This window comes from Schistocerca cancellata, chromosome 12, assembly GCF_023864275.1.
Source record: "Schistocerca cancellata isolate TAMUIC-IGC-003103 chromosome 12, iqSchCanc2.1, whole genome shotgun sequence".
Taxonomy (NCBI): Eukaryota; Metazoa; Arthropoda; class Insecta; order Orthoptera; family Acrididae; genus Schistocerca; species Schistocerca cancellata.
Window position 1 is genome coordinate 46924142 of NC_064637.1, and position 14462 is coordinate 46938603.

The 14462-nt window shown below is 39.6% G+C and overlaps 1 non-coding gene across 1 annotated transcript; it reads left to right on the top strand.

The window, feature by feature from the left end:
• Positions 1–3928: 3928 nt before the first annotated feature.
• On the top strand, positions 3929–4001 carry Trnak-cuu (transfer RNA lysine (anticodon CUU)). Its single transcript has one exon. It is a non-coding gene; the product is annotated as a tRNA-Lys (tRNA).
• Positions 4002–14462: the final 10461 nt, after the last annotated feature.

Genomic DNA, 14462 nt, shown 5'->3' on the forward strand with positions numbered 1-14462 from the left:
ATAATACGTACGTATCGTCGACAATCGAAGTGTTGAGTAACTCACTTTGTCTTCATCATGTACCAAATTAAAAGCTAACACTACATTAACTGGCGTAAAGTATAGGCGTAAACAGGACACTGTGTAGATTTGCCATTCTATGTACCGCATTTCAGTAAATATTGGTGGTAATGAACAGTGTTTCCCAGTAGTGTAACGTAACTGAAATGTCCCAGTACGTATTACAAACAAGATGTATTCATGGGGCTTTGGAGGGAGGGTATAGCTAACTTAGTTTTCAGTTTCTATTATTTAGTTTGTGATACACGTATATTACTGAATTAACAAAATTTTATCGTTTACATTGAAGGCTAGCTATTCGTAATATTACATTAAAAACTATTTTTAATCGGAAGAAATGCGGAATTTCGCCTTTACGAGATTTTATTTTAAACAAAAACTTTGAAACAACCAATCTGATAACGTTACATGCGTATATGGTGCAATTAGCACTTGTAATACACCAGCGCTATAGCACACTGACAATGTTTTGGTCAGAGTGCCATGGCAGCGAGCCACGCCCCCGTGACTTCACAACGTAGTACGGCTGGGATACGTAGCGCCATCTCCCCTCATTCTTACCTCCATGGTAACCGCAGCCACGGTCTCCGAGCTGATAGTCCGTGCTGCTGCAAACGTCGTCGAATTGTTAGTGCAGCTGTTTGTGTATGAGAAATCGGTTGGAAACTCCTCATGTCAGCACGTTGTAGGTGTCGCCACCGGCGCCAACCTTGTGTGAATGTTCTGAAAAGCTAATCATTTGCATATCACAGCATCTTCTTCCTGTCGGCTAAATTTCGCGTCTGTAACACCTCATCTTCGTTGTGTAGCAATTTTAATGGCCAGTAGTGTATTATAGATCTTGATATCCCCTACATTTCACGTTATGGATTTTTGTTTACTCCCGAGTGTGTTGGCCATCATTGGAATGCAACGATCGGTATTCTTTTGCTTCTGCTGTTTGTCAACAACACGCTTTCAAACACGCGGTTAGTTTTGTTCAAGTGTGATTGCGAGTAGTTGTTATAGAAAACTTGCAGGTATACTATGGGCAATTTGAAGAAATAAAGAAAATCTTGAGGTAATGAAGACAGATGTTTGGGCTATATTCTTCCATAAGTCCTCTACTGATGAAAAGCCTTGTCATGAATTGTGTCCATCAGGAGAAAATTCGTGGTGCAAATACAATGGGGCTCAGGCAACTGGAGAATCTTATTCTCACCAGCATTCTCGTCCTGCTGCTGTTATTACAGCAATTAAACCTATTTTCAGAGACTTGGTTCATCCTCACCTTCCAAGGAAATGCCTGCATGGGCAGACACAGAACCCAAATGAATGTTTCAACAGCATTATTTGGAACCGCCTTCCTAAAATTGTATTGGTAGGCACGCATACAATGAAACTAGGAGTTCATGGTGGTGTTATTACATTCAATTGTGGTAATATTGGAAAGTGTTGGGTACTGAAAAAGCTAGTAATTAATCCTGGTGAACATATGATCACTGGGCTGCAACATTGCGATAAAATGGGGATAGCTGATGCAGACAGGTCTGCATGTAATATGGCCAAGAAAGTAAGACAAACAGCCAGGAAGATGAAAGAGAAGCTGGAAGACCTGCTAGAGGCCAAAGAAGGGCCATCACATATAGTTTTAATTAACTTAGTAACAAATTTCAAAAGTTTATTTCTTTAAGTCAATTCCCCGCAAACTAAAATTTTCAGTACTTATGCTCCATTATATCAGAAGCTATAATAGATAAATGAATGAAATTTTCAGAGACTCTGCATAATATAAAAAGCTACCTCTGGTACTACATTCATTAATATTCCCCCATTAGGAACTCCACAAAAAATATTTTTTGTATAAAAAAATTTAATATTTTTTGTTGTTAAATACAAAAAAGTACTTCTTAAAAAAATGTGCGTGAAATCTTATGGGACTTTACTGCTAAGGTCATCAGTTCCTAAGCTTACACACTACTTAACCTAAATTGTCCTAAGGACAAACACACACACACATGCCCGAGGGAGGAGTCGAACCGCCGCCGGTACTAGCCGCACTGTCCATGACTGCAGCGCCTAAGACCGCTCGGCTAATCCCGCGCGGCAGTACTTCTTAAAAACTATAAAATGGATACATTAGATTTTAGTACAGTTGAGTATTAGCATCATGTGACATACAGTAAAAATATTAAGATTCTGCATCAAATAGCTTTTCAGAAATGGGTCAAAAACTTGCCTAAATTAACATGGGTTAGATAGGCAGGGTGTGGTCCCCTTAAACACGTGGCCCGACAGTGTTCAAATGCTAATGCTTTCCACAGAACATACTAATTTACATGTCCTGTGAATGTGAACGTCCTATCTCTAGTCGTTCAAGGTGTTAGTTTTTTTTTTCTGAACATGAGTATATATACACACAGCGTGTCCGTAGAGGAATGGTCAGTGTATTCAGGGATATGACATGAACGATCGTTCGAAGCAAAATAGTAAACATAAGCCCTAACAAGCACCTACAAAGAACAGGAACACAAAGTAACATTGAGAAATAGGTGATTGACAGAGGGAACACGCAAGCGACAGAAAAGAAGACGAAATTCTACGGGAACGGAGACAGCAAATAAGCCACTGCATGAAAACTTAGTGGCAAAAGCAGGAAAGGAAGTCTGTTCCTAAGTAGGCCATTTTTATGAGCATGTAGAATACTCCGTAAGGAAAAGTCTCTACATGTCTTTTCCCCGCAAGACTTAACGTTTCCACGTAAGAGGAAAATGTTCTCATTCTATCTGAATAAAATCTGTACTTGTCTTTTCGTCGCAAGGCTACACACGCTTCCGTATAAGAGAAGAATACTGTTAGTATCTCTACTTCTATGAATTGTGGCCGACTTGATTATCCGAAAATACAGGTATTTACTGTAAAAGTTCCCGGTAGAAGGGACTTGGCCTAGTTGTATGCGGAGAAGACTGCATGCACTTAAATTCCAGTGAAATGACACAAGTTTCCTCGTAGAGTGCTTCTAGGAACCTGCTAGTTAGCGTGTTTGCTTTCGTTTACATCGCACGGCTTGGGAATCCGGTAGCGCCATCTGCCGACGAGCCAACGATAGCGGCAGCCGCGGCTTAGCTCCAGTAATAGCCGCTAGGCGGCAGCAGCGACGTTGCGAAACGTGCTTTTAATGCTCTCGTAAAACGGTTTAAGGTCCATTCGTGACGTTAGAAATTGCGTCTACAGAAGTGAGTGTACAGTGATGACCGTTTGATAATAATTATCTCCTCCAGAGCCGTGACTCTGTACGAATTGCTCTCACTATCGTTCGCGCATATTATGAATTTTGTGTACAACAGTTTTCCCACGATTTATTGTCTGTAAACGGAAGCTACTTTAAGAAACAGTGCTCGAGGCGGACTTTATAAATTCTCTTTAATGTTTCTACATGACTCTTCTGCTCTAGCAATCGTAATAAACATGCATGTCGTAGGGAGCAATATTCAAATCGGAAGCGATTGCAATGGGTCAAATGTACAAATAAATTTTATTGTTCATGTTGAGCGTAATATATGCAAATATAGTGTCGTATTTTCAAATAATACATGGCAGTGCAGATTTTATTTGTGCTGCAAGTGCTGTCGTCAAGTTACATAGTGAACAAATCGCTTTTTACGATCTGTAGAAGAGACACAAAAATGTAATTGACGAAAGTATCTGGCTCTTGTGTTCAGGAGAAGAAGCAGTTGAAGTTGTTCGAGTCAGGAATGAGTTAACGAATGTAGAACGGAAACTGACTTAAAATTGTTTAACTTAAATGTGAAAATAAAATTTGATTGCACTCCATCACCAGCATTGATACACGTAGTATAAAGTATATTGTAATCCCCCACTGCCGACTGCCCGGCTAGCTCAGTCGGTAGAGCATGAGACTCTTAATCTCAGGGTCGTGGGTTCGAGCCCCACGCTGGGCGACAATTTTTAACTTTTGGTTTATTGCATATTATATGTCACATTGTAACATTAAAACATTTTGGCCACAAAATAATGACTTTTAGTGCAGCACATTGATTTTTCACTGGAGATTAGCTTGCGCTGAATGCAAATTCCTTGCTCGTTTAAATCTACGTCTACACCATTGTGAGGTCCTTGACAGAGAGTTCATGCTACTGTTACCAATTATTATGGTTTCTTCCTGTTCCATTCACGTGTGGAGCGTGGTAATGATTGTTTGAATGCCTCCGTACGTGCTGTAATTGTTCTAATATTACCCTCACGTTCCCTATGTGAGCGATTCGTAGGGGTTTGCAGTATATTCCTAGAGTAATCATTTAAAGCCGATACTTGAAACTTTGTTAACAGACTTCCGTCTTCAATAGTCTTCCAGTTCAGTTTCTTTGGTATCTCTGTGACACTGTCCCATTCATTAAACGAACCTGTCGCCATTCGTAAGGCCTCTCTATGTATACGTTCAATATCCCCTGTCAATACCATCTGGTACGACTTCCACTCACTTGAGTAATATTCTAGGATGGGAAGCCCCTCCCTTCCCCTCTGGGCCAATAGCAACGCATTAAAATGGTGGTAAACACTACCATCCTCCTCCTACTTTTATTAGTGGCGCATTTCAATCAGCGTCGTCCTTCGAGGTCTGTTCACTATAATGACAGGACCATGTCTTTTATAAATAATAGTAAAAGGAAATTAATTTTTCCACTATTGGCAATACTTTTTATCCTTTTCTTCCAAGTCCAATTGCATGATCCTAGTCATTTGCACTCTGTAGTGAAATAATCACGGTCTTTTGTATAATAGTAACTTTAATATAACAAAGTAACTTACGGTTTCTAAAAAATTTTCATTTTCACTGGATTTTTGTTAACACTTTATAACACTCCTGTTCGCTACTGTTATACCATAACCTCAAAACTGGAGGCAATTTGCAAAACAGAATTATTTTGTTGGAATAATAATAGTATAAAGCAACAGAGCAGTGTTACCCCCTGAGAGGAATTTTGTTATGTTGACCGTGTTGTACCTAACGGAGGTAGCTTATCGGAAATGAAAGTCAGAATTACGTAAATATGTGAACTGTAACAAACAAAATTTTGCCTATCTGCACTGTTTAACGGATAAAGAAAACGGTCGCCAGCCTAACTAGGCAAGAGAATGATTAACATTCTCGTTCAAGAAAATAGTTATTAGTAACTTTAATGGATAAACACAACCTATACTTTGTCACACCCGAGTGCAGTGAACTCTGACACATAGATATGTTTACGATAAGATTGAAACTAACAGTTAGAGCAGCACAAACTATTTGCAAAATTATAACAGATACCGAAAAACACTATTACATTCAGGGCTTACACAAACTGAGCGGTCTTTATAACATTACTATTAACATTCCCTCCAGGATCATAAATTGGACGTAGGTTAAGTCTCTCTAATACTTTATTATTTAAAATGGAAGTTAATTGGAATCCACTAACACGTTGCTTCTCACTATCATTTGAATGAAGAAATTATGGTTTTCATAATTAGTGGTCTTTCCATTACTTGTTACCTAGCATTAACACCATAGACAAACTGTGGATCCTGTTATATTATTAATATGCACTTCCAATACACAAGAGAGACAAACACTTAGCAAACATGGGTATATAACGTTTCACAACTGCAGTTTTCCACTTTTACTACATTGAGAGACAAAATTAACATATATGTAAGATACTGACTCACCTTCTGCGATTTATTTATTTATTTATGCATTTATTTTACCTGGCAAGATTAGGGCCTTCAGGCCCTCTCTTACACCTAACCAGGCATACTCCGATTCAACTAATTTCAGTTTCTACAGAACATTAAGGACATATAACATGTTATACAGTATTAATGTTACAGAAAAAAATTAGAGATTATAAAAGTAGTACAATGATAATTATAACAATCAAAAAATAATTACAATAATCAAGAATAATAATAATAGTAACTGACAGTGAAGAAACAGCAGTAAAACAAATTGAGACACTTAAAGAATGTGCTGAGAAGGTTGGCCTGCAAATCTCCTTTGAGAAGACAGAATTCATCTGCTCAAAATTAGATATTTCGAAACTAAAAACAAAGTATGGTGAAATAACTAGAGTCAAGCACTTTAAGTATCTCGGTGAAGTTATTGAACCAACAGGACTTGAGAAAATAGCACAAAAAAACCGATTACAGAAAATCAAGAAAGCATTCGGACTTATTCAAAATATATATAACAAGAAATGTCTATCAAAAGGCACTAAAATCAGACACTACAACACAGTCATCAAACCAACAGTCACATATGCAAGTGAAACACTCTCCCTGAATAGAAAATTAGATTTACACGAAATTAAGAAAGTAGAGAGAAAAATTATTAGAAAAATCCTAGGACCACGATACACACAAGATGGATACAGGCTGCAGACTACCGAGACAACCGAAAAAATATCAAACATCGAGGCAGATATCAGGAAGAGGCGGATGAAGTTTTATGGACATATAGACAGATTACCTGGAAACAGGTTAACTAAACGTCTATTGGACTATATGACATCACTTAAGGCAACAGTACCCTGGGTAACTGAAGTTAAGAAGGATTTGAAAAAGGCAAAAATTGACATAACAAACACATCAGACCGGGATACATTCAGAAGAAAAATCGACAAGTGGAAGTTTACTCCAGAGACGGAATCTAAACCTTTCCGACCAAAGTGGACCGAAGAAAGGAAGAAGGCCTTTGGGGAGGCAATGAAGAAATACTGGGAAAATAAGAAGAACATTAAGAAATGTTAATCACCTGCTTATCGTTCTCCCATGGGGACATCCGCTAATAATAATAATAATAATAGTAATGACTATGTATAGGAAAGTAAACATATTTTTTCTTTTATGAATGTCAGTCCTATTGCTAGTTGGGAATTTTCTCGTTATATTCTTGCAGCTTGTGAGTTATTCTCATCAAGCAGAGACATAAGACGATAGAATGGGGTGAAAGAGATATAGAAGAGGTAGATAGGTTAGAGGAAGAGAAATAGAATGGTAAAATTCGAAGCTATGATGGAGAGGAGAAAGAAAAAGATGAGAGGGGCACGACAATGGTGGCTATACCGTCCCTAATATCTAAGTCTTGAGTTCCCTCTTGAATGTTGAGTGGTTCTGGATAAGACGCAGATCACAGGGGAGCGCGTTCCATAGTCGTATGGCTGAGATGGAGAATGACACAGAGAAAGATTTTGTGTTATGTAAAGGTACAGCCAAGATGCTAGACGTATCCGATCTGGTATTGCGGTTGTGGAATGATGATAGGTGTTTAATGTGAGAAGATAAGTATTGGGGGCACCAGTGGCTAAGAAATCGATGAAGTAAGCACATCGTGTGGAGATCGCGTGCCTTATGTGGGCGTATCCAACCTAGCTCGGAGTATGAAGGACTGATATGATCATACAACCGTATATTGCATACGTATCTAACGCAAGCATTCATCACTAGCTCGAGGCATCTCGAATTTTCACTATTTGTGCCGTGTTGAACTACATCACAGTAGTAAAGATTAGGCAAGACTAGTGTTTGGACTGATTTTTGTTTAACATGGGTTGGAAATATTTTTCTAAATTTTTGAATTGCATGTAGGGAGGAGAGTGATTTCCGACAAGCTGTGACTGTTTGTTCTTCCCAGTTTAGGTGTTCATCCAAGATTATTCCAAGGTCTTTTACTGTTTTTTGGTATGGTAGTTGGGTACCATTGAGGAGTATTTGAGGGACTGTTTCGCGAAAGTACCGACTGATTAACTTTGGATGAGATACAAGTATGACCTGGGATTTCTTGGGGTTTAGTTTCAGACCTAGGTTCTGTGCCCATCGAGAAACAGAGCAAAGATCTGCGTTCATACTCGCTACTGCGTCAGCTATGGTCTTGGGGCTTGCACTTATGTACAGTTGGATGTCGTCGGCATATAGATGGTAGTTGCAGGAGTGAATCACTGAAGAAATATCATTAATGTACAGTGAGAAGAGTAATGGACCAAGGACGGAGCCTTGGGGAACTCCAGAGCGCACGTTTTTCCATGATGACTTTTCCGACCCACAAATGACTTGTTGACTTCTGTTTTTGAGGTAGCTGTCGAACCAGTGTATAGCGCTGTTTGAGAAATTCAGCTGTTTCATTTTAATTAGTAATATATCAAAGTCAACTGTATCAAAAGCCTTGCTAAAGTCAAGCAGTGTTAGGATGGTAGCTTCACGTCTGTCCATGGCATGTTTAATGTCATCAGTTACTTTGATTAATGCAGTTGCTGTACTATGGTGCTTTCGAAAGCCTGACTGATATTTGTCATGGATGTTATGAGTTTTGAGGTAATCCGTCAGCTGTTCATGGACGATGTATTCTAGGGCTTTAGATATTGCAGGTAGTGTGCTGATCGGCCTGTAGTCACCTGGCGACTTAGGGTTGTCAGTCTTGGGTATAGGTTGAATCAAACTTTGCTTCCACTCAGTAGGATATGTGCTACTGACAAGAGACAGGTTGAAGATGTCTGTGATAACTGGAGTAATAGTGTCTACGACATTCTTAATCATGCCAATGCTCACTCCATCATTTCCTACTGCCTCGGAAGAGATTCTCATAATTGCCTTGTGTACTGTGCCGGTAGTTACATGTTTTAGGAAAAACTTGTCTCTCGAGAGATTGATATCTTGGGGCTGGTAATTTGTCGCTGCGTGGCAGTTTACAGCTGTTGAGAAGAAATCGTTGAATTCTTCTGCAGACGCTTGATAAACAGCCTCAGATCTTCGCTTCCCTATACCGAAACTGCGCAGCTTTTTCCACAGTGCAGCAGGTTTTGTTATACCGCATACGACTGAGCGGGCATGTCTGATTTTGGCATTCCTCACGCTTTGCTTGGTTCTATTTCGGAGTTTCCTATAAGCTTCGTACGCCTCGGGAGTTGGGTTACGCTTGAAGGCCCTATGTGCAGCATCACGTTTATTCATTAACTGGCGTAATGCAGTGGTGAGCCACGGAGCGGGAGCTCTCTTTACCTTGATAGTGCGTTGAGGAGTATGTTTATCATACAGTGCAATGATTTTGCGACATAATTCCCGAATTTTTCCGTCTAAAGTCGGTTCATTGCTTATATCATGCCAAGGGATGTCTGAGCAATCCTTTTGAAGAGCGTCATGGTTAACATTTTTAAGGTTTCTGTAGGTTACAAGGTGAGATTTCACAACAGGCAGTAATGTGATCATTCACTAAGCAAAACTTTACAAGTTTCAATCTTAAGAACTTTTCATTTTGAAGTTGGCAACAACATTAATAAGCAGTTTTACTAGGAAAATTATTTTCAGCAAGCCACATTAACTTTAACTTCCTTTTTACTATGTTCAAGAGGCATCAATTAGCAAAACACTTGGCTTTAATGTTCTTTCAGTAAGGACACTCAGATATCACTTTAGCTCAAACGGAGAGGAACCTGAGAGGTGTTATGATGAGGAGAAAAATCAAGGTAGGTACATAAATTCAGATATAAATTACCTTATATTTGAGCACACTAACACATCCATTAAGCTGATCCTTCACTGTACATCATTGTAGCTTTTCGATGCAATGATTGCGCAATGTGGTGGCAACTGCATGTTGGTAGGTGGAATTGCAGGTAGAATTGCTGGACTCTGACAGTTCTTGGTGGCGATGATAGATGCAAATTCCAGAATAGTTCCAACAATTTATCCATCCATCCGAAGCATTGGAAAGTAGCAGAAAAAGCCTCTCTCGGAACCAGCACAATATACAATATTAACATAGCAGTGCACAGTTGGGTAGCTTGTCCCCGACTGACTATCAGTTCCACCTTTTCTACGTAGGCCAACCACAATTTGCGCGCGCTACACAGTTCCGTTCCCGAGGGGAACTACTACACCTTTTACATACAAACTAACTAAGAACCCTAAGTGAGGATCAGCAGTTTACATAACAGCAACCAAACATAATAAATAAAACAGAACATTTTCACATATTGACATTTCTACCAAAAATTATTCACACAAAATTACAATCATATACAGTAAGTTTTGTTCCCTCCAAATGGGACAAAGAATTTAAATGACAGATACACTACTTTGCATAGAATCAGATCATGACATCAAAGTTTTAACAAAGGAAGGAGTATACAGTTTTGTGTCATCTATTCAATCAAAAACATTTACAGGAGCTTAACGATGTAATATTAAATGAAACAAAAGCAAAATAAATCCGTACAGCATAAGAGCTATGGTGTTACAACTTTTTATTAAAAGTAGTTTTTGAAGTTTTTACAGCTATTTTTTAATTTATGCTTTAATACCAATCATTTTCAATGCTACTTTACAATAAATTATTTTTTTTACTTTAAATATGACTTATCTACATGTATATCTTACTGAAAAAGTAAGATGATTGGTAAATTCTAAAAGTAACTGGTGAAACCGAAGACTTACCATCACAGTGTGGTAAAAGTTCGAAATTTCTTGCTATAAATTATTTTAAACTAATACACTTGGAACGCACAACTCCACAGACAAACGATTTATTTACACTAATGCTAGAAAATAAGATTATGTTCCCCATTTACTCATTTTTCCCTGATTGGTTTTTGTAGACTTCAGTTTTTTTTTCAACACGCATTTTTCTATCACCAGTTTTCATGTTAGTACGAGGAGTAGGTTTAATAATGAATAAAAAATAGGAGTGCGGGTAAGCTACTACAAACGGCATAGTGAACGCATTATTGTGGCCAAGATAGACACGAAGCCCACGCCTACTACAATAGTACAAGTTTATATGCCAACTATCTCTGCAGATGACGAAGAAATTGATGAAATGTATGACGAGATAAAAGAAATTATTCAGATAGTGAAGGGAGACGAAAATTTAATAGTCATGGGTGACTGGAATTTGATAGTAGGAAAAGGGAGAGAAGGAAACATAGTGGGTGAATATGGATTGGGGGAGAGAAATGAAAGAGGAAGCCGTCTGGTAGAATTTTACACAGAGCATAACTTAATTATAGCTAACACTTGGTTCAACAATCATAAAAGAAGGTTGTGTACGTGGAAGAATCCTGGAGATACTAGAAGGTATCAGATAGATTATGTAATGGTAAGACAGAGATTTAAGAAACAGATTTGAAATTGTAAGACATTCCGAGGAGCAGATATGGACGCTGACCACAATCTATTGGTTACGAACTGTAGATTAAAACTGAAAAAACTGAAAAAAGGTGGGAGTTTAAGTAAATGGGACCTGGATAAACTGGCAGAATCGGAGGTTGTAGAGAGTTTCAGGGAGAACATTAGCGAACGATTGACAAGACTGGGGGAAAGAAATTCAGTAGATGAAGAATGGGTAGCCATGAGAGATGAAATAGTGAAGGCAGCAGAGGATCAAGTAGGTAACAAGACAAAGGCTAGTACAAATCCGTGGGTAACAGAAGAAATACTGAATTTAATTGATGAAAGGAGAAAATACAAAAATGCAGTAAATGAAGCAGGCAAAAAGGAATACAAACGTCTCAAAAATGAGATCGATAGGAAGTGCAAAATGGCTAACCAGCAATGGCTAGAGGACAAATGTAAGGATGTAGAGGTTCAAATGGCTCTGAGCACTATGGGACTTAACTTCAGAGGTCTTCAGTCCGCTAGAACATAGAACTACTTAAACCTAACTAACCTAAGGACATCACACACATCCATGCCCGAGGCAGAATTCGAACCTGCGACCGTAGCGGTCGCGCGGTTCCAGACTGTAGCGCCTAGAACCATTTGGCCACAGCGGCCGGCTAAGGATGTAGAGGCGCATATGACTAGGGGTAAGATAGATACTGCTTACAGGAAAATTAAAGAGATCTTTGGACACTTGTATGAATATCAAGAGCTCAGATGGAAACCCAGTTCTAAAAAAAAGAAGGGAAAGCAGAAAGATGGAAGGAGTATATAGAGGGTCTATACAAGGTGCGATGTACTTGAGGACAATATTATGGAAATGGAAGAGCATGTAGATGAAGATGAAATGGGAGTATGGTACTGTGTAAAGAATTTGACAGAACACTGAAAGACCTGAGTTGAAACAAGCCCCCGGGAGAAGACAACATTCCATTAGAACTACTGATAGCCTTGGGAGAGCCAGCCCTGCAAAACTCTACCATCTGATGCGGAAGATGTATGATTCAGGCGAAATACCCTCAGATTTCAAGAAGAATATAATAATTCGAATCCCAAAGAAAGAAGATGTCGACAGATGTGAAAATTACCGAACTATCAGTTTAATAAGTCACGGATGCAAAATACTAACACGAATTCTTTACGGACGAATGGAGAAACTGGTAAAAGCCCACCTCGGGGAAGATCAGTTTGGATTCCGAAGAAATGTTGGAACACGCGAGGCAATACTGATCCTACGACTTATCTTAGATTAAGGAAAGGCAAACCTACGTTTCTAGCATTTGTAGACTTAGAGAAAGCATTTGACAATGTTGACTGGAATACTCTCTTTCAAATTCTGAAGGTGGCCGGGGTCATATACAGAGAGGAAATTTACAATTTGTAAAGAAACCAGATGGCAGTTATAAGAGTCGAAGAGCATGAAAGGGAAGCAGTGATTGGGAAGGGAGTGAGACAGGGTTGTAGCCTATGTCCGATGTTATTCAATCTGTGTATTGAGCAAACAGTGAAGGGAACAAAAGAATCATTTGGAGCAGGAATTAAAATCCACGAAGAAGAAATAAAAACTTTGAGGTCCGCCGATGACATTGTAATTCTGTCAGAGACAGCAAAGGACCTGGAAGAGCAGTTGGACGGAATGGACAGTGTCTTGAAAGGAGGATATAAGATGAACATCAACAAAAGCAAAACGAGGATAATGGAATGTAGTCGAATTAAGTCGGGTGATGCTGGGGAAATTAGATTAGGAAATGATGCACTTAAAGTAGTAGATGGATTTTGCTATTTGTGGAGCGAAGTAACTAAGGATGGTCGAAGTAGAGAGGTTATAAAATGTAGACTGACAATAGCAAGGAAAGCGTTTCTGAAGACGAAATTTCGGTAACATCGAGTATAAATGTAAGTGTCAGGAAGTCGTTTCTGAAAGTATTTGTATGGACATGTTGTGAGGCATCACCAATTTAATATCGGAGGGCAGCGTGGAGGGTAAAAATCGTAGAGGGAGACCTAGAGATGAATACACTAAGCAGATTCAGAAGGATGTAGGCTGCAGTAGGTACTGGGAGATGAAGAAGCTTGCACAGGATAGAGTAGCATGGAGAGCTGCATCAAAACAGACTCTGGACTGAAGACGACAAGAACAGCACGAGGGTCGTTCAATAACAAATGCCTCATATTTTTTTTAAAGCCACTAATGTACATAGACAAACTTCCTCGTAGCCGGCCGCGGTGGTCTAGCGGTTCTGGCGCTGCAGTCCGGAACCGCGGGACTGCTACGGTCGCAGGTTCGAATCTTGCCTCGGGCATGGTTGTGTGTGATGTCCTTAGGTTAGTTAGGTTTAAGTAGTTCTAAGTTCTAGGGGACTTATGACCTAAGATGTTGAGTCCCATAGTGCTCAGAGCCAAACTTCCTCGTAGCTGCTTCACATTTGATGTTTGTTCTGTGCGCCGGTGAAGTTTCGAACCGTTCTGGCAGATGGCCGAGCCGTAGTACACCGTCAAAATGGTGTCTACATACGACACACGGCACAAGCAGGGGGGGGGGGGGGGGGGGGGGGGGGGGAAGAAAGGATAGGTTAAGCCCTAACAAGGAGCAACTCCTCATACAAAGACCTACGCTCATCCACAAAAGTAACGTTATGCATGTACTGGAACAGCGACGGTGTGGTGTGCTACGACTTGCTCCCCTGAGCTGTGAACATCAGTTCTGACATTTATGGTCAACAATTGAGACGTCTTACAGACGTAGTCCAAGAAGAACGACCAGGAAGACTGTGTGAAGTGATGCTACTCCACGATTGCCCCTACATGTATTCTGGTAGACTGACAAGAAAACACTACACAGGAGTTGGGTCGGGAAGTCATTCCGCACACACTTCAATCATCTGATCTTGTACCCTCCAATTTTCATCTCTTACACTCTCTGTCTAACTTTCTTTCTGGATGAAACTGCGTTCCAAATATGGGTCGACGCTTACTTGGCTCAAAACCGCGCGATGTCTACAGACGCGGAATCCAAAAGTTACTCCCGCGTTGGAATACTATTCTAAACACTGAAGGTGAACGTATTATTGATGAATGAGTTCTCTATTATGTGTTTGTGTTGTTCAAACTTACGGAAAAACACTACGAATTTATGCACCAACCCAGTATATTAGTAATGTGACGTTGCAATTGGCTGGTAATGCAGATACCATCAAGAACTTACATAGGCG